General features: G+C 38.8%; 1 pseudogene; it reads left to right on the top strand.

Annotated features, from left to right (window-relative positions):
• LOC139715480 (uncharacterized) overlaps positions 1–21,425 on the top strand; it is a 50,914-nt pseudogene that overhangs the window by 21,343 nt on the left and 8,146 nt on the right.

Here is a 21,425-nt window from a genome sequence, read left to right as displayed (position 1 = left end):
TGGTGTGTGCGTTAAAAAATCTGTTACCATGGCAACGGCAGTTTTTTTTTTAACCAATCATACAAAAATGTGTAGATAAATCTCACTCCTTCAGTTTTTAAGTATATGGCTCGAAAATTGGCACATGTGACCACTGTGGTACGTAGATGTGCGTACTTACTCTTTCGTCATTGGTGATCAATGTGTTGCCATGGTAACGGCATAGTTTGAATGAAAATCAAATGAAAATATTGTGGATTCAGATAACTCCCTCAATCTTTGAGCATTTGGCTTGAAATTTGGCACATGTGACCACTATAGTATATGGATGTGTAAACTTAATCATTCGTCAGTGATGAACAATGCGTTGCCATGGTAACGAGTTTTTTTTACCGAAAAGCTTACAGAAATATTGTGGATTCGGCTAACTCCCGTAGTCTGTGAGCATTTAGCTTGAAATTTGGCACACATTACCACTGTGGTAAGTAGATGTGTAAACTTAATCTTTCGTCAGTGGTGATCAGTGTGTTGCCATGGTAACGGCATATTTTGAATGAAAATCATACAAAAATATTGTGGATTCAGTTAACTCCCTCAGTCTTTAATCATTTGACTTGAAATTTGGCACATGTGACCACTGTAGTGTATAGATGTGTAAACTTGATCTTTCGTCAATGGTGAACAATGTGTTGCCATGGTAACAGCATCTTTTCACTAAAAATGCATACAAAAATATTGTGGATTCAGGTAACTACCTCAGTCTTTGAGCATTTAGCTTGAAATTTGGCACATGTGACCACTATAGTACGTAGATGTTCAAACTTAACCATTTGTTAATGTTGATCAATGCGTTTCCATGGTAACAGCATATTTTGAATGAAAATCATACAAAAATATTGTGGATTCAGGTAACTCCCTCAGTCTTTGAGCATTTGGCTTGAAATTTGGCACATGTGACCACTATAGCATATAGATGTGCAAACTTAATCTTTCGTCAGTGGTGAACAATGTGTTGCCATGGTAACAGTGCATTTTGAATGAAAATCATACAAAAATATTGTGGATTCAGGTAACTCCCTCAGTCTTTGAGCATTTGGCTTGAAATTTGGCACATGCAACCACTATAGTACAGAGATATGCAAACTTCGTATTTCATCATTGTGGAACAATGTGTTGCCATGGTAACAGTGCATTTTGAATGAAAATCATGCAAACATTTTGATTCTCCTAACTCTCTGTGTTATATCATTTTGGCTTCAAATTTGGCATATGTTACCTCTACATTACGTAGATGTGCAAAAAATCTTTTGTCAGTGTTGAAAATGTGTTGCCATGGTAACAATATATTTTGAATGAAAATGATACACTGGTATTGTGAATTCAACTAAGCCCCTCAGCCTTTTATCATTTGGCTTGAAATTGCACATGTAACGGCTATTGTGCAAACTTCATTTTTTCTTAATGTCCAACATTGTGTTGCCATGATAACACAATTTTTAATGAAAACCATACAAATTGTCAGTTTATTTATCTTGCTCACTCAGTTTTTGAGCACTTGACTTGAGATGTGGGACATATGACTAACAGTGAGCAATACATTTATTCACTTTTGAACAGTGCATTGCCATGGTAACATTTTTTGCTATTAAAAAATTAAAAAGAAATTAGTCCTGGTTGAGCTAATTCCCTCAGTTGTGGGTGGGGGTATATTAATCACAATGAGTGATAGTTCTAGTTATTATTATTATCATTATTATCATCATCATCATCATCATTATCATCATCATTATTAAGCATGGACTTAACATTATACACCATGTTAACTAAAACATATTCCATATGGTCAATTTTTTTTCCCCAAACCTTATAAAGTACTACTGCCCATATGAGTGGATACGAACTGTATAAAGGAGGTGAAATGAAGCTCATATGCCTTGAGTTCAACTCATTTAGAGCTCTCTGGTATGGTGGGATAAAGCTCTGGACTATTAAAGCAGGTGCTCATGGGTTCAAATCCCTATTTGGTGCCCATGTACTGTGCCAAATTGTCTCATCCTCTGGCTGTTTTTACACGGGGGTATAAGTGGCTATCTGGCCAGCTGAGATTGATAGCAAGGGCAGGATGATGTAAACACTGAAGAGGCTACCCTGGAAAACGAGACTATGTAATTGTTGTCATTTATTATAATTGTCATAATTGTTGTCATCATCAGTATTAGTCATCATCATTTATCAATTTTTCACAAATTCCACCTGCGCAGAGAGCTGGGAGGTGTCCCCAGTGGAAGGCGATGCCATCCACAAGCACCCGAAGCTGATCCTCCACCTGAACTCTGCCAGCCTCTCACTGGCCCTCCTCAGTCCCCCCAGACACTTCCTCCGCTGGCCCCTGGCTAACCTGCTGGACTGCCGCTGCTCCGATCATCTCTTTGCCTTCGACATCGGCGGCAAGGATAGACCAGGTAATTGACTTTCTGTCTCTCCGTCTATAGATGTCTCTGACTACTTTTTTCTTTTGTTACAATACATGGTGCATACGTACACTGTATTTGCTCCTGATAGGACTATATCCCTTTCACTGACTCATGCAATTTTGGCCAGCTCCTAGCCTGAGCTAAATTAGCCAGTGCTAAGCAGTAAAAATTGCGTTCAGTAACTGTAGCAGAGCCGCGCCACTTTTACGATGACCCATTCACGAACTCGGCCGTGTAAGGGATAACTACCATGGTAACTAAATGCGTGCTCTGACGGAGGCATGGCCATGTAATTGTGACCTTCGACCGTGCTAAGAATTTTAGCCCGAGCCTGGCACTGCTATCGCTCATAAACTTTTCAATCAGCACCAGGCCCAAGCTTGGCCCACTCCTGGTGCTAGCTTACGGCAGGGCCAAAATTGCCCAAGCCTGGCGCGAGCCATTTTGGCCCGACCTATTCATAAACTAAAAATTTTACGACTTAGCTCAGGCCTGGCCCAAGCCAAGAGAGTTACTGAAAGGGGTACTAGTTAACTCTTTGGATGCCTTGTTTTCACACCTGACTCAGTAGACAGTTTGCCAACTTTTCAAATTTTGCTCAAACAGCAAACACGCAACTGCGCACAAAACAATTGGTAAATCGCAGTATGCCACAGTACATTAAAAGCGTCATAGCTCTAGCCATAGCATTGTCATGAAATTTACGTCACAGCAAAGTTTGCTACCTTCTCACAACTTTGCTGTACTGCAATTCAGGCGTAAACGCTTCCATAGAAAGTTACATGTAAGTGCCATTAAATGAGGAATGTTTTCCATGAGCGCTCATGTGTCCTGATCTGTGAATAATGTGGCATACATCCTTTGTATGGAGGGTTATACTGTGGCACACTGAGAGTTAAATATGCACTAGAAAAGATTCAGTGTGTGCCCTTTACAGCACAGGTGTTTGTTTCTAACAACCAGGATGTTTGCCAAGAGGCTAGACATGGCAGAATACAGGTTGCATGAGTACCAGTACAGGTTGGGCACACACACTAAAAAATTCATTTTGTTTTCAAACAGCATAAGACAAATGTTGTATTTGTTAAATCAATGTTATTATTACCTCCGGCAAGGAGGTTATGTTTTTGCCGTTTGTTTGTTTGTTTCTTGGTTTGTCTGTCTGTCTGTTTGTAAACTAACTCAAAAAGTTGTGAACGTTAATTTGGATGAAACTTGCAGGAAAAGTTTGATAATGGCACAAGGCATGGTTGACTGAATTTTGGTAGTGATCCAGATGACCATCTGGATCCACAATACTTTTAAAAAATGTTTTCTGAAGCATGTGTTTTCAAGCAAGCTTAAATGCATTATGCCGCTTTGAAAATGAGTGAAGTGCCTAACCAACTGAGAGATAAGTAAGGTCATTTGTACCAATGTATACATGAGTAACCAACTAAGAAAAAAAGAAAGGCCATTTGTATCACTGTGTACATGAGCTAACTACGAACTTGCATTAAATATTGCAGTTCAGTACTTGGAAGCCAGATTGCATGCATTACCTGTTGTTCCATCTGGCACTAGGCTCCGACATGCTTTCTGATTGCCTGGCATGACCCTGGTTAGATAGCCGTAACATGTACACATATGTATATGTATGTGTGCATCTGGTTTTATATGTCAGTAAACGGATCCATTTTGCATAACCCAGGTTTTACATGTAACCGCTTTGGCCTTTGCCGTTAGGGTTGCAAACTATAATGCTCTGTGTACTGTAAAACATGATATATTCGCGGCATGAATTTTTCGCGAATTGCAGCCGACGGCCTTTTTTGCGGCATGTAATTTTCGCGAACTGCCACTGGCATTCAATGCATATAGTGTAGACAAAAATTTCGTGCGCATTTTAATTTCGCGAATCTTGGCGCTCGCGAATTTCACGAAATTGAAATGCACACGAAAATTCCTCGTTTTACAGTATCCAACAGAGCTGCCACTTCCATGAGTGGTCAACACTCTGTCCTTGTGCTTGTCAATGGTATCCCATACTGTGTACACTGTTTAGTTGTAGTGTAACATTCAAAGCTGTAGGGTTTGGCCGTGTGCCACACTCCTGTGTTTTGTATGTACACATAACACGGCTTTGAAGTTTGTAGTAGCAAGTTTCATATCATTGTTTGACGAACTCCTGGTTTCCAAGTAAAACCAGGCATGTTCAGTTGAAACCCCGTCATGATATACTTAACCCCTTTTGGATTGGTCTCATGATGAGACTGCCCATGCAAATGGCAATAGTGGTTGGAAATATTGAGGCAACATGCAATCAGTTAATATGACATTAGCAGTCATCTAAATCATTATCTTTCCAGCTCCTTTTTATTTCCTCATCAAGGTTAATCGTAATTGATTGAAAAAGTGATTGATAAAAGTGATTTAGCCAGAGATTACACCTAAGATTAACATGGTAAATAAGGCATGTAGTAGCAGCCAAGGCCCCTTTTAGACACACCATTTTCTCTACTAGTTTGATTGCAGTTGCTAAACTCTTGATCTACCCCCCCCCCCCCCTCCCACAATGTCGAATCGTATAAAGGCTGTTCATGAAGGCAACACACACAAACACTATTGAAAAAGGCCATGGATGGAAATTGGCATTTTGCATGCTCTTGTACAAGTAACTTTGATTCTTGGGATTGCATAAGGAGATGTGGAGCAGATGGGTATGCTATTCCGTTTCTGTGAACAGCAGACGGAAGACCTTGATTAAGATTCAGTATAGATAGTATATGCTGTGGCCATCATACGATACCTCAATGCAAGCTCTTACCCTGCATGTCGATGGAAATATTACCTGAAGAGGTGGTGAAATTGTCAACAATTCAAGCTGGGGTCTTCAGGTTCCAAGAAACATTGAGTACCTGAAGCACCATCCAGAATTGACTCCATGCAAAGAAAATTTCTAATTTTTGCTCAAGCTTTGCTCTTATATTTTGTGGCTTTAGGTCAAGAGCTGCTATCATCAAAACTATTGTAAATTATGATGAATCTTGTTTGGCAGAATGATTGCTTTCTCTTGAAATCAGTTCCTGAAATCAGGACAAATTGCCGATGTCACTGCATGGCACGTGAAAAATCACCAGATGCGACCCAAAATCCCCAATGCAAAGATTGCTGGATGTCACTGCTGTTCTGTGTTTATTCACGGAGGATTTCCCCCCTCCCTGGTTTATTGTATCTGCTCCCTAGCATCCATTCAGTTCAGTTCAGTTCAGTTCAATGACATTTTGTATTTCCAGCGAACAGTATACACAAATTCAAATACAGTAACAATGCGATAATTTTGAACAAGTTGGGGCACATCTCTGGAAGTAAAAAAAGAGAAAAGCTTGGGGTTATTGTGTCCTCATAGGCATTTTTTACCATTTGCAGATGAAACAAAAAAAAAACCCCAGCTTCAGTGGTTCAAAATGGTTCTGAAATGGAAGTTAGGGATAGAAACAACCAAGTATGTAAAAATGTTGATCAGTATAATCAATGTTAACTATTGTTGACAATACAAAATGTGAACAATATAGTTATGATATAATTGTTTCTAGAATAAACAATCTTCAGTTGTAGTTTATTGAGAAAAATAGTGTATTTCCTCACATTTTAGGCTTGATTGCAAAATTTTTATATGGTAGGATGTATTGTGATACAACTCACCAATACAGTCGCAGCGGACAGGTGCAATTAACTCTCTGTTTTCATTTTGACATGACCTCACTTTCCTCTTGAATGAACACATTTTGCACAAAAACTGCTAGCAAAGTGTCGCAGCAAAACTGCTAGCAAAGTGTCGCAGCAAAACTGCTAGCAAAGTGTCGCAGCAAAACTGCTGTCACTTTACTATTAATTCATATTTTTTGATAATCCAAACGGTTATGAAAAGTAAAAACCTCATTTTAACCTGCCATTATGTTACCTTGTTTAAATAACGACGATAAAATATTCCAAAATGGAGCAGAACTTCACTTTCAAAACGGAAAATGATTGTCAGAAATTGTTGCTAAAATTTCACATTTTGACTTCGTGAACAACAAAAAACTTGCAACTATGTTTTACTCAGTATGTATTTCTTTACGGAACACTAAGATATCACATATGAGAAGTCATGCATCCAGATATGTCTGGAAATAATCGAAAGAGGTGCACTTTCTACCTTCGTTCCGAGCAGGAAATTTCATATTCTTTCCCACACGGGAAGACAGGGTACAGTCCCACGTAACCACATCTTTGTGGTGCTCACATCACCTGTACTATGATCGTAACTCCTACCGGGAACTCGTAGTTGTATTGTTAGTGCAGTAAACTCTGCGTAGAGTCCGAATGATCCAAACGTCATGAATTTACAAGTGGTATCATACATGGTAGACATTCACATTTTTGCTTCTTTAGGCAAGTTCTGATAAAGTAAGTGCTTGTTTATGAGGTGGCGAAGTCCTCAGCGGTACTCTGCTACTTATCGACACCCTGCGACCTACTCTCATGTACTAGGCATCCGCAGCAGCCACTTGCATCGCACAGTAACAGTACGCATCGACCAGTCAGCTCGCTGGATCGGTGCAGCATGGGAATGTCCGTTCATTGCACAAGCGCAAATCAGTTTTTCTTAGAATATGATGTCTTTATTCTCGTTTGCTGCTCCAGCACAATTTGAGATTTCTGACAAAACACTTCATTTATTTTCACTTGTAACTTCAAAAATAGGTCTTCGGCAAAGCGAGCAGCACTCCGCTAATGTCCGCACATGTCTTACGAATATGTGTGTTAAGTTTGATGAATATTTAGTGGTGCGACCAGATGTGTCTGGAAATAGTCGGAGGGTAGTTTTCCGAGACAGCGAAACATGAAATGTTGAATAACTCTAAAAAATGCTAAATCGTTTCTCGTGATTTTTCGTGTGGATAGAAATCATCATTTTACATCAATACTGAAAGTTGGAGCGATTTTGGTCAGTGTATAGCGGAGATATGAGAAGGTGAAATTTTGGTGAAAATGAGAACGCCCGATTCGGAGTGCCTCGATGACGGTTGAAAATTCAAAACATTTCGTAGGTTTCGGGGGAGTTAATTATAGTCGTCGGCTGTGACTGAATAAATATGCATCAAATGTCATAACCCCTCCCAATGCTCTCAATGGTAAATGAATACAATGTGCAGTTAACGTATGAAATCTGATAGATTGAGAGTATACAAAACAGAGATCCATGTATTTGGTGTTTAACCAACCTTTTTATTTTTTCCACCTGCCAATGAGAGTGCCATTCAAGCTGCTAAGACACTCTTGGCAAACGAAATACCCCACAGTCCTGAATTGCGCATGATGCCGCAGAGTGGCTCTTGTGTCTAAATGTCACGCCAAAACATATGGATGTCACCGAAAGGGATGGGGTAGCCTTCCACCCACGGCTCTGTGATCAGAATTAGAGCATTTGCCCCTTTGGCTGTGACACTCTCTCCATCCGTGGGAAAAATAAAATCCAATTGCCACTCGTGACCGACTGTGGAAATGAGAAATTTCAATAATCGGCTGATTGAAGACAAAATGCCCTTCCACATTTGGGCTAATTTCTTGATCAGACATGCCCTTTGGACTACCTGTCTGGACCTCAACCCAACAGTAAATAATCCATATTATTGCCATTGGGGTGACAAATGCTTGTGTCACATATTTTGGTGAAAATCACTTCTTTTTTGGAGTTATCATCACATAATCAGTCAAGTGGTGCCCTGTCCAAATCCTAGCAGACTTAACCCCCAAAACGAAGCCACCCTGGCATGTAAAAGGAAAGGCGATCCCATTTGTTCTGATGCTTTTGGCTGCTGTATTGTTTTGCTCTCCTGAACATTTGACATATATTTGATATACTAGGTTTTGTCACCCCAACATCGATATACAGTAAAAGTAGTACAATCAAACTGGTCTTATTTCGTGAAACAAGATAGTGCCTGCCACTGTAAGCTCATGAGCACTCAATCATGCAGCTGTCAAAACTACTCTAGGGTCTCTCTGCTGGTTTTTCTATTGCTATCAGTTTCAATCCATCATGCCCCAGAAGCCACATTTCTGTGTTTTGGTGCTGTATCTCTTTAATATACATTGTATATATATATATATGGGCCGTGACGCGAGAAAAGGGCCCTTAACGGCGCTGTGCGCAAACGCTAGAAAACGGCGCGGAAGTTTAACAAAGCAATACGCGCAAAAAAGATCAACTAGCTAACTACGCGGAAATGCATCTATAGACGCATCAAAAAGTGACAGGATTTGGGCAAAACATGCTGTTTTGAATGTCGTAATTGGAGCATTTACGCGTGGAATTTCAGACAAAGGTTTGCATATCCATATACGTCAGAGTTTCTTCTACAATATGGAGGTGAAAACTCATTTTCGGTATATAATGCCCAAAGGGCCCTTTTCTCGCATCACGGCCCATATATATATATATATATATATATATATATATATATATATATTATTTCATTTTATATATATATATTTTATTTTATTATATATATATATATATATATATTATTTTATATATATTTATATCATTTTATTATTATTATTATTTTATATATATATATATATATATATAATATATTCACTTGGCCAGTGATTCATAAGTGTGAATGACAAAAAAAATCTATTCCAGTCGAGCCATTTGGGGTTCATATAAGTTATGGTATCATTTGCTTTAATTGCCAAATGTTACAGTATTTTTATTCTTAAATTTGTAACTGATCCTTTTATTCATGACACTATTGAAAAATGTCAAAGTTTATGTGCCTCTCGCAAATTTGCATACTATAAAACCAGAAACTGTGTGTGTGTGTCTGTCTGTGTGTGTGTGTGTGTGTGTGTGTGTGTGTGTGTGTGTGTGTGTGTGTGTGTGTGTCTATGCACAACCCATGATGCAGTTCCTTTGCATACGACCAGATGAAAACCTGTGGCATGTGAACGAAAGTAAATGGGAACATTCTTATTTTATCCCGGCCGTCAAGTGATATGAAAATTTTCATTATGCTTCCAATTTTTCTAAGCATGTCCCACTTTATTTGATCACCCCCTCGTGGCGTTCATGTGACAAACTTGTCGTAATTCCCTGTCAACATTTTTTTTTTTTTTTTTTTTGTAGTTTCACAAGGGTGTCTGGAGGAAATTGTTTTGTATCAGCTTACGTCATTTGAAAAGCATCAGTGCTTCTGGCAGGATGCCACCGTCATGTTTTGGATGGTGAAATTTTTCTGCAACGTGCAAGCGTATTGACCTAATAGGCTCAAAACCAGCGTCTGTGTGGCGAGTTCAGCATTTTCATACTAGATTCTATCCCCCAAGAGTTGTACTACACTGTGTAATGAGCTTCAGAAATCTCCTGTCAAAAATAAACTCTTTGCATGGTGTAAGTTTTCTTTGCATGTGGAGGAGATGTGCAGTAACTGTTATTCCACCCTGAGTATTTTATGTCAATGACTTAATTGCAGCCATGAAATAGAGATAACATACCCGTATCTACAGTGCATGAAGATGATGACATCCAGTAGACCCTGAAAGATAATTGTATTCTGTTTTTTTGACTGCTGGTTTTTATCTGTCAGCCTTGTAGCGTGTACATGTGCAATAAAAGTGACAATTAAAGTGCCATTTGAAGTCTGGTGATAAGCGGTCGCCTTTGCATGAGGGTGAGGTGAAGAGTTTCAATGTACAAGTCAAAAAATTCAACTTTGCAAAGAATGAATGATGCATGGGTATGATGTCAAGATTTCCAAGATTCACAAAAGAAAAATGAGCTTTGAATAGAAGTTCGTGTCCTCACAATGCATTGAATGCCGGTGAATTCATGAAAGTTTCATGCCACAAAAAAGGGCCGTCAACTCCATTTTGCGAAAGTTTCATGCCGTGAATATTTCTGGTTGAGTCAGATGGTACAAAGCCGGTACGTTCACATGATACGTTATCAAGGATTGATAACTGCCGCTGATGATAGGGGAATTTACTTCTCTTACACATGGTTTGGTCACACTTGACCTATTGTCAGTATTCAGACTAAAATATTTTTATCAACAAGCACCTCCTGACGTGGAAGGTTGCAGGTTTTGGCCCATGGCCCATGATGGTCCTTTGAAAATCCGATAGTTTGTCCAAAGCAAATGGTGTTGGTACCATGTACATAATTATGTACGTGCTTCTTCAATATTAACATGCATGACTACACTTTGCGTGCGTACATTCATGTTGCATGCTAGAATGCAAATATTGAGGTTTTTCTTTGAAGGGAGTTGATCAGTACGTGTGCAAAACCACAAACTTATTAATGAACTGGTTCACATGACCACTATGGCTACTATGCTGGAGGTAGGGGATGTCCCTTTTCATTGACGCCAAAAAGTACCCACGACCACTGCCGAGTGAACGTCAAGATGTCTTGAAGTTAGTGAACTACCGTGTATAAGAGCATTCACATGGACCCTAACTTCTGGTTTGATTATCACATCATCATGATTATCACCCACTCGACTACCTGACATTGTATCGTTAAGTCAAGCCACCTCGTATAAAAGTGTAAACTTCACTATGATAACTATTTGACTACGTGTATGTGCACAGTTGTAGAAAGCAGGTACATTGTAGAACCATCTGTTGCTTTATCCAGTTAAGACATTCTTTGTGCCAGATATACTGACGATAACTTTTGTCTATCTCAGGCGCTGGCAGTAAATACTGATAGCATGGGTGGGAGGAGTGTTACATGAAGAAGATAAGAATGAGCAGAGATTCTGATAAGTAAAATAATGCCTAACGCACTGTTGCGAGATGTGTAATACGGAGGTAATGATGTTAGGAAAGGATAGATGTGGTGTCATAGGTTACCAAGAGTATTTGAGTTGTTGCCGCAGTTTCAGAGTATATGTGTGCAGAGAGATGTTTTGTTTCTCTCCCACAGTTGGATTTGTATTGTGTAAATTCTTAGAATGGTGTGGGGGTGGGGAAGGGAAGAGGGAGGCGATGGAATTGTAATAATTCAAGATTTAAAGATTAGGATCACTCAGGCATGCTGTGCAGAAGTATTGATGGGAAAAAAATATGATCCAGAAAAAATTGCGAATATCATGATTTGGGCTTTATTCTAATCCACCAAATTACAACAGCAGGTAGAGAAAAGATAACACTCCTGGGTACCAAAGACAAATAGAGTTGATTATGAAACCCAAATGGCATATTTTGGTCCATTTGCAATTACAAAGAATCTTCATATGCAACTTTTTGTGGGTTTTGACCTGGGTAGTTACAATTGGCCACTTGAGGGGGAGGCAATGGGAATGATGTTTGTCTAACGCACTTGGGGTATTTCCCCCGCAGTCCCCACCACTGTTTGCATAGCAGGCAGTAAAGGTGTCCCGCCCAGTATTCAGTGAGTTAGCCCCAACAGTCATTGATCAGTCCCATTGTTACCTTTGGTTATTCTTCCCCCCCCCCCCCCCCCACATAACTTTTAGTTCTATCTATCTTTTTTTTTGTATCACATGCTCTGTGATAGGAGAGGCACAATTTCAGAGAAATAAGTATTGAAAGCCCCAAATAGTTCTTGCATGCCTGCCGAACTGTTGATTTCATTCCAGTTGTACACATATTCGTAAGAAATGTGTGGAATAAGACTCTAATAACACAATTTCAGTTTGTTAACGACCAAAATGTGGAAGTCCACACTCTCAGAACTTGCCTGATTGTGGTTGGTACGTAATTTTTCATAATCCATTATCAACAATTGACAAATTGCGCCACCCAATCTTCTGCATTAGAATGAATCTCATGCACCATGTTGGAAAATATGATTGCAAGGGCATGATCAATCATCTCGTACTGTTCTACAGTCCCACAGTGCTAAACGGGAAGGGCTACTGTAGAATAAAAGTCATGTACTGCGATTGAAATCATTCTGCACTTTTTATCTCAAAATGCTTTAAAACAACTCATCATCCTGACAAATGGTGTCAGGCAGGTAAGCTTTCTTGGTAGACCCTTTTGATGTATTGCAAGCAAATTCCAAATGGTGGAAGGTGAATTTTTTCAGCCCTTCCGAGATTAAAAGCAGTGACCGTGGAGGGGGAGGGGCAGATACCAATGGACTCTGTCTTGTGGGAAGGTGTAGCATATATAAAATATAAGAAAGGGAATTCCACAAAAATTCATGTTTCATGAAAGCTACATATTCCATCAACTTGATGCTGACCTGTGTTAAGGGTAGTACTTATTACCTCTGCTTTCTGAAAGCAGTGCTCTTTCATTATTTGCTAGAAAAGTGAAAGTTATGAACTCAAATAGTCTCTATATCCAGCGGTTTCAACACCAAATCTTTAAAAATTCTTAATTTTTGCGTCAATTGTCCGATTTTCCTCAAACTTTCACTAAATGTTGCTGCTTTCACTCAATCCACATTTCTCTTTCAGTCTTGGTTTCCTTTAATGTGACTATTCAGTAAGATTCATCTGTCATGAATAATAATGTGTGAAGCAGATCTCCAAAGGCCCTCGCACTGTCACGCTTTGCTGGGCTCGCTTCAATCACCGGTTTAAATAGAGCCGTCATACAGTGAGAGGGCCTTGACAAAAGGGTACCCATCACCATGATCAGGAGAGTACAGGGCTAGTCTCTCCTCCAGGGGCCCCGTTTCATAAAACCTGTTATCAGTGACAACTGCCACATTTCTATGACAAATTTTCTCTCAGCCAATCAGATGCAAGGATTTCAGTAGCTTGTCACATCTGTGACAACTTGTCACTGATGACAGGTTTGATGAAACGGGCCCCAGACCTCACAGTGAGCAAACGGATGACAAAGGTACTGTAAAAGTGGAAATTTTTGCGGTGTTGAAATTTTCGCGCATTTCATGCAACCAGAAACTAGGGTGAAAACAAAAGCACATGAATATTTTTGTTTGCCATATCTTCCTGTGTGGGATGTCTTGATTCCACGGAATTAAAAACACACGAAACTCCTTTTACCCGGCCAAGCGCGAAATATTAGTCACGCAAAAATTTCCACTTTTTCAGTAATAGCCTAATTGCAATGAGCTGAGCAGAGGTGTACCATAAACCAGGATTGCAGGCTGCATTGTAATGAGGGGCGAGAATAAGACTTATGAAGGGCTGAGAAGCGTGTCTTGGAAATTCCCTGGCCAATAAGAAATGTTAGCACAACCACTCAGTTTACCCATCGGTGGTATTCAGAGTAGGAAATTACAGTATGACAAATATTCACTCAAGCAAGAATGTTGTGTTACTCTAATGATGGCAAGCCACATCGATTACGGACTGTATGTAAGCAATTCGAAGATTGTACAAAATTGCAGACAGTATACTTAACATACGTATGTTGCTGTAACTGCTGGTATTGTTTATAGGTGAAAGCCTAAATATCTATAAGTTGCAAAAATTATCTAAATTTTCTGAAAACTGTAGTTATTTGTCATAAAAGAGCAGCTGATGGGCATTAATTTACAAATACTGTCCCTATATCAGACACTGCCTCTATATCCGTGAAATATTTCATTGAACCCTCTCCTTACCTAATTCTGGTATCCGCATAAACTGTGTATAGTCCTTACTGAGTCCACACAGATAATGGGGCAAATCTATCATGTAACGTGTGGTAACATGTTCACATGGCATTGTAGATCACATTTACAAATGGTTAAGTTCTAAGGCCTGGGGGTCAGTGAACATACAGCTCACCCCCATTGAAGGTGTATGCTCTGTGCATATGTATTAACAAGATTCAGATGTGTGTGATACATGGAATAAGTTTCCTGGTATTGCATCACAATTTGCTGTGCGTTATTCTTTATACCACCCCAACACAAACTATCTTTTGTGTTGCAGTTTTCTTCCTTAGAAGTGCACAGGATACCATATGAAATATTATTCATTTGCTGGAATTGCTAATCAAATTCAACTTGGAAAATGTCAGCATTGATGTTCTTTTGTGAAAATATTGGAAAGCGAAACAGTTTTTCTGCTTTCCAGATAATGTGCAATATATTGAGGTGTGAGATCTTGTCACCCTAAAAACAATACCTAGAATTTTTTTAGAATGACTTAAAGAATAATATGTTTACACCAGAAGAGATTTGACAGAAAAGTTTAATGTGAAAAATATGTGACTCAAAGATATATGTATTCCCTTCAGATTGTACTGACGAAAACACCCTTCTATATTTGTTTGTATTTATGTTTTGATTTTTTTTTCCAGGTTCCTATAAAGTCAAGGTGACCCGGTCAAAGCATGCGTCAAAGATAAAGACGGTTTGCGAGGAATTACAGCGCGGTGTACAAGGTAATCTCCCGAATTTCCTGTCATTCCTAATATCCAACCTGCTCAGCACCTGAGCCGGGGGTCTTGGGGAATAGCGATAGCGTCTTTAGTTTGGATTGTCTCCTTTTTTGCGGTCTGAGGAGGCTGGTGGGGGTCACGTCAAAGTCACAGTTGGGCCCGAGTGTGCAGGGTGCAGTGAGAATGTCTCTTTGTTTGGTGTAGAATTCTGTTATACCTCTTGTCCCACCATGCACATGTGCCCCTTGAATTGGCCTCAAGATTTCATGGTTCTCACTCATGCTATTAAATGTTCCTGTTCTTTGCACTGATCTTATCGATTTAATCTACTATGTGTATGCCATACATTTTGCAGGGTTTTTATTTGTACACATTTTGTGAGTAAGGTGCTATTTTGCGAATTTTGATAACAACACACAAAAATATTCACTCTGATCCTGACATGCATGCACAGTGCATGCGCACAATTCTCTGTTCACTATTGTACTCCACAATTGTGAATCTAACGACTAGTGGAATTGTCAGGTTAAGTCCCGATTCGAGAAAAATTAGACTCGCTAAATATATGGCATTTACAGTATATGAGATCTTGCTTTGTTTTAAGGTCAAGGTTCAAGTAATAAATTGGTGCACGAGTAGCATTCCATACACTTTTTTGTAGGTGTGGTTTCCTCCAGCCGGTGAATTTGAGTGCAATCGTGAACAGAGGTGTCGTCATGCAAGGTGTCCTGCCAGCTACAAAGTTGTATTAAGTGCAATGCCAAAATGAGTGTTGCGTACAGTGGTGACATCACCACGGTTACCCATTTACACCTCATAGTGAAGCAAAATGACTTTGGATATTTACTCAGAAAGGAGGATGCCCTTCCGTGATAGACTTGTGCAAGCTTGTAGAAAGCGTTTTACATCGTATTTGATTTGATTCATGATGTCGTGATGTATGCCTCTTTCTCATGAATACCAGTATGAAGTTTTGGTTTAAAGGTGGAATCCTTGATGTGTAGAAAAGCTGCAGGGGGGTGGGGAGTTAATAAACTTGAACACCAAGTAATAAGTGGATATGGTGACTTGCGACGCAGACATGGCGGAAAGGGACAAATTGGCAGAATGAATGAAAGGCACATGATTGTAATATATGATACAAATGATACACTGGTGAGAGTGCTTTAATAGTGGAGATGCAGCACACTCGAGGGTATTTACACTCACTCTGTAATGTCTCATGGATAGCATAACACGCCGTGCTGTTATGCTTTTTTCATTGCACACTTTTTGCACAGCCGCGTATGTTAGTATTAAAGGAAGTCAAGAGCGCACACGTGACTCATTTCAGCACTTCTAATTGGCTACATTCTTGAACCCATTTTATAATAGGCGTTATACTTTCCATTCCTGAACTTGATTTTTTTTTCTTGCCCTATCTTTATGCCTCCGCCACGAAGTGGTGCCGGAGGCATTATGTTTTCGGGTTGTCCGTCCGTCCGTCCTTCCGTCCGTCCGTCCGTCCTTCCGTCCTTCCGTCCGTCCGTCTTTCCGTCCGTCCGTAATGAATTTTGTGGACAAGGTAACTATCAAAACCTGTTGAGGTATCCTAATGAAACTTGGCATGTATGTGTATTAGGGGGTGAAGTTGTGCCTATCAACTTTTGGGTGCACGTGCTCAAGGTCAAAGGTCAAAAGGTCAAGGTCAAATACATAAAATTTCACTATTTCCACCATATCTATGCAATGCCTGAAGATATTTTCTTGAAACTTAGTGTATACATGTATTACCCAATTTAGATTCTCTGGTGAAAGTTTGGGTCATGAGGTCAAAGGTTAAAGGTCAAAAGGTCGAGTAAAAGTATTAAAACTTCTTTTTTTTCTCTGTAAATTTGAAAATTGTTCAAGGTATCTTCATGGAACATAGTACTGTACTGACTGGCAGTGATTATCTAGAGAATGTAGGGTTCATGGGGTCAAAGGTCAGGGGGTCAAAGGTCAAGTGCAACACTTCAAAATTTTACTATTTCCCTCATGTTCATGCAATGCCAGCAGGATTATTATTATTTTTTTACACTTGATGTATGCATGTGTAACCTAATAGAAATTCTCTGGAGAGTTTTTTTTTTCTTTTCCTTTTTTTTTTGCCTCAAAGGTCAAAAGGTCAAAGATCAAGTGAAAGTGCTGAACGAACTTTTTCCTCCATATCTCGGAAGTGGCTCAATTTATCGTGGAACTTACTGCATATTTATGCATGTTCTACCTGAATGTGATTATCTTATGAATTTTAGGGTCAAAGGCCAGATGAACATGGTAACAATTTACTATTCAGTACGGAATTTGCACTTTTTCTCCATACCGGTACCATGAAAATTACTGAATGCATAAATGTATGAATGGGTCAAAGTCAAGTTAAAGTCCTTAAATCCCCAAATACATGCTCTCCTATTCATCCAATTAAACCAAGGTCAAGGAAGGTGAACATTCAACACATTTGTGACAAACTTGTCATTTCATTATTTTGCCAGTTTTGTGAAAATGTAATCACACATTGTCCACATGTACTATCTAGACCTATTAGGAGAATCATGCATTATGGCGGAGGCATACCAGTCGCCATAGCGACATTTCTAGTTTTCAAAATTTGTCTCTTTTTAGAATTCACTATTTCGATTAAGGTACATATCATCATACTTCTTGTGTGAGAAAATATGTGTATTTTTATTTATTTCTTATTTTTTAATAAACTAGTGTAAATCATCCACCTTTCCTCTAGGCAGGATGTTACATCATCATGGCAGGAAATGTGTGTTTGATATACCGACCATGTTGTGGGGAAGGCACAGTGAGCTTCTGAGTAAAAGAAAACTAATTACTTATAGGCACTGTATCAGGAGATTGCGCTACAGTGAATCTAAAAATTTCTCATGCAAAATTTTGTTTACTTCCATTCTCAAGGAACATTGCTCATGCCACATGTCTACGTTGGTAACGTGTCAACATTAAAAAAGGGGAAAAGGGCAAAAATTTGCCGTACTAGCTTGCCTTCTGTTCCTACCATTAGCAGAAAACAGGATATGAGTATGAAATGTACAATGTATTTGCGTAACAACAAACTGAAACTCGATAGTCATTTGGGGGTGTTTCACAAAGAATTTAAGTTGATCTTACAAGTTATAAAGATTGACTTTAAAATTATGGTATGCCATTGGTTTCTCTTTTCAGTTTATGTTATCAAAATCCACTTCAAAGCATTATCAAAAATTTACAGAAAAAAATCCTTTGTCCCTTTTACTTAATTTTGTTAATTAATGCTTGGGATGAAAAGGTCTCTAAAATTTTCATTCTTTTATGAAAGTTATAACATTATTGAAGACATACTCAGCCCACCATGATTTTAAGTTGATCTTGAATTTTGAGATCGACTTATGATATCTTTGTGAAACACCCCCTTGCTCACATATGTTAATCATTTGCAGTCTGTCCACTGATACAGCGGTACTTTGAATGTCAGGGGCGTTATCATACTGTGAATTGTTTACGTGTCAGTGGCATCATCTTGATTTTAATAGAAACAGAGGATTTCAACATGAATGCAAACTTGCAACACTTCCCATTTCCTCAACATGTGACGTAGAGATATTTTTACAGCCACATGAAAGACAGAAATGCTTAGTCACTTACATGGTTTTTACTTTGATCAGGCCAATGTTCTCCGATGGGTGTGAACATTTATTAGTAATTGATTGCGTGCAATTAGGACCAAAAATTAGCACTCTTTGACCCTTTCGACTTGCATGGTTGACTTTATCTGCTATTGCTTTTACATTGACACTCACAGATGCACATTTTCCCCCCAGTCATCCTTGTTTGATTTTGTTAAATACATGATTGAATAATTGCCCAAATCATAAACATTAACTTGAATGTATATAAAGCAGGCAAATAATAATTGTAATATGATCATCATTTATTGGAAAAAAATTAAGAAAATAGATATTCCATTCCCATGCGTGCACACACACACCCAAATGTGTCGTTGGCCTCTTCATTCTGTATGACTGGATGTATACCAACACAAAATCTGCACTAGGTTGCATTTCCTGTGCATTCAAGGTTTCAGTGATTAAGATACTATCTTTTGAGAATCTGATTCAGAGGTGTCCTATGATGTTGTACAAATATTCAATTTTTATGACTGCGATGGTTCCGAATAAAACATGAGCTTGCAAGTTTAACCGTTCTATTCAACTCCACTTTGTGTCGTTTAATAGTTCTAAACGGTTAAACTTGGACCGAATGTAATATTTGAACCATCGCATGAATGATAAAACATTAAATATTTGTTTCATACAACACACAATATTGGCCTGTGGTCTAGACCCAAATAGATCTAATGTTAAGCCTATCAAGGAGGAGGACTAACAGTTGGACCTAGATCTGGATCTGTCTCTAGTAGGTCTTAATGCTTTACGAAACAGAAGTTCAGTGTGTCCCAGGATCTATTGCACAGCTGGCTGGCTTGATTTGCCGTTCAGCAGACGTCTTTTGCACTGTCATTAAGAGTGAGCATGGGATAGCTGATTCTTCTGAATGTCATGTGACCTGCATTCATCCAATCAGATGGAAAGGATCTATAAGATACAAACATGTGTTGTATAAGCACATAAAAACCTGAAACCTCAAACCATGAGGCATTTATAATGACAGCAATGGAAATGCAAAATATTTCTTCATATCTTCCTTGAACCCTACAATGTTTTGATAAAGAAAAATTGGGCATATACCGGTACTGTAAAAGTGGAAATTTTTGCGGTTTTGACATTTTTACGCATTTCGCACAACAATAAGCTAGCGCGAAAATAAAAGCACGCGAATATTTTTGCATGCCATATGTTCCAGTACTTGATGTCTTCATTCCGGGGAATGAAAAACACACAAAAGTCTTCTGACAAGCGCGAAAAATTATTCGCGCGAAAATATCCACTTTTACAGTATTCACATATTTCAATGCTGTTGTGATTCCTTTTGACCTCAATTGATTAAACGGAGAAAACTCACTGAAAAGATTGACTACCAATCCACCATGGATTAATCTGCCCCAGCCCTTGTCAGACAAAAACTAACTAGACAGTATTAAAACCCACACATTCACTGTGTACTAAAATATAGAAATCGATGCGATAATCATGCAAAGTATTCAAACTTCTCTGTCCCCGTGTGACATTTTGACGAGGTTGATCTTTCCCGCCTTTCTGTAAGACGAGACTCCTTTTAAGCCCGACCGTAATTGGGTCATTAGATAATTTGTTGTAATGCAAGATTTCCTCTCGAAGAACGCTAAGGTGTACCAAAAGTCCGGAGCCCGCTGATGGGATCCCGAGCCAACGTGACTCAACTACGCTTCCTTCCTTTTGAAGACAGAAGCCCCCTAAATACCAGACGCTGTCAAATCTTAAAGACCACATAAATCTGGAATACTCTGGCAAATTGTATCAAACATAGCGAAAACTTATATCAAATATAGCAAAAAAATCATCTCAAGTAATTTCTGTTTGATTTCACAGTGATAAGGAAGAAAATATCACTAAGTTGATTACCTTGGAAAGTAATCTACGGACTGGAAAAAAGTAGAGGAATAACCATCTTTTGCTCAAATTCGATTTTGAGATCTTGAGAGTGATACAGACATGTCTCATGAATGACTGATTGTATACAATGTTTATTCTGTGTCCAGTATCGCCAGAATCTGTGTAATGTATGGAATACAATTTTTACTTAGCATTTTTTTTCTTTAGCTGTACATAACAATGATTTTATTAAAAATCCTCTGTCATGAGAAATAGCAATCATCGTTTGATGCACAGATGCAGGTCAAGTTCTATAGAGAGTTTCAAGCGAAAACATATCAGAACTTTCTTGGGGCTTTAAACCACTATCTTCTGTGGCACAAGAGAAAAAATACTCATTTTTTGGATCGCTTTCAAATTGTGTGGTTTGTTATGTAAGTGACCATTAAACGTGAACGTTGCAAAGTTCAACATCAGGATTTTCAGAACTTGCTATGTAGCACTCTCAAAACTTGATGACCGGAATTATGATGCTAATCATCTCTTTGATCTATTACCTTGCTGGAGAGGATGGATGTTTTTCTTTCATGAAAAGAGGAAAGAGCACCTGGAAATGCTCTGTTTGTTTAGCTTGCATCGATACAGTAATTTGACAGACGTGGTCCAAGTGTATTAAACTGATATAAAGATGATATAATGTAGCCGATATGTTCCATGTAAACAGTAACTGCCAGTTTTGTGTGTCTGTTTCATGAGATAATGTCATGAGTATAGTTTTCAAGAATTTGATGGTTCCAAACAAACAAATGATTGTGCTCGTGATACCAAGTCCCACACATTTTCTCATTGTCTGTGTTTGTAAACAAGTTATCAATGGAAAAGGGTTTGAAAAGTGTAAGCATAGCCAGTCACAAAGAAATTGTATTCATTTTCTGAAAAGAAAAAACAGAGAACAAAAATTCCACGATGTGTTTGTCAGGATGTTGGCTGGGTCATACATTGTATTTGTTTGGATGGAAAAGTTCGGAAGAGATTCTCATGATTTTGGACAGTGACCTTTGCACGATGC

The sequence above is a fragment of the Diadema antillarum genome, unplaced genomic scaffold, assembly GCF_040938485.1.
Source record: "Diadema antillarum isolate AM-2024a unplaced genomic scaffold, OU_Dant_1.0 scf00000049, whole genome shotgun sequence".
NCBI classification, from domain to species: domain Eukaryota; kingdom Metazoa; phylum Echinodermata; class Echinoidea; order Diadematoida; family Diadematidae; genus Diadema; species Diadema antillarum.
This window is presented reverse-complemented; position numbering and strand designations above follow the sequence as displayed.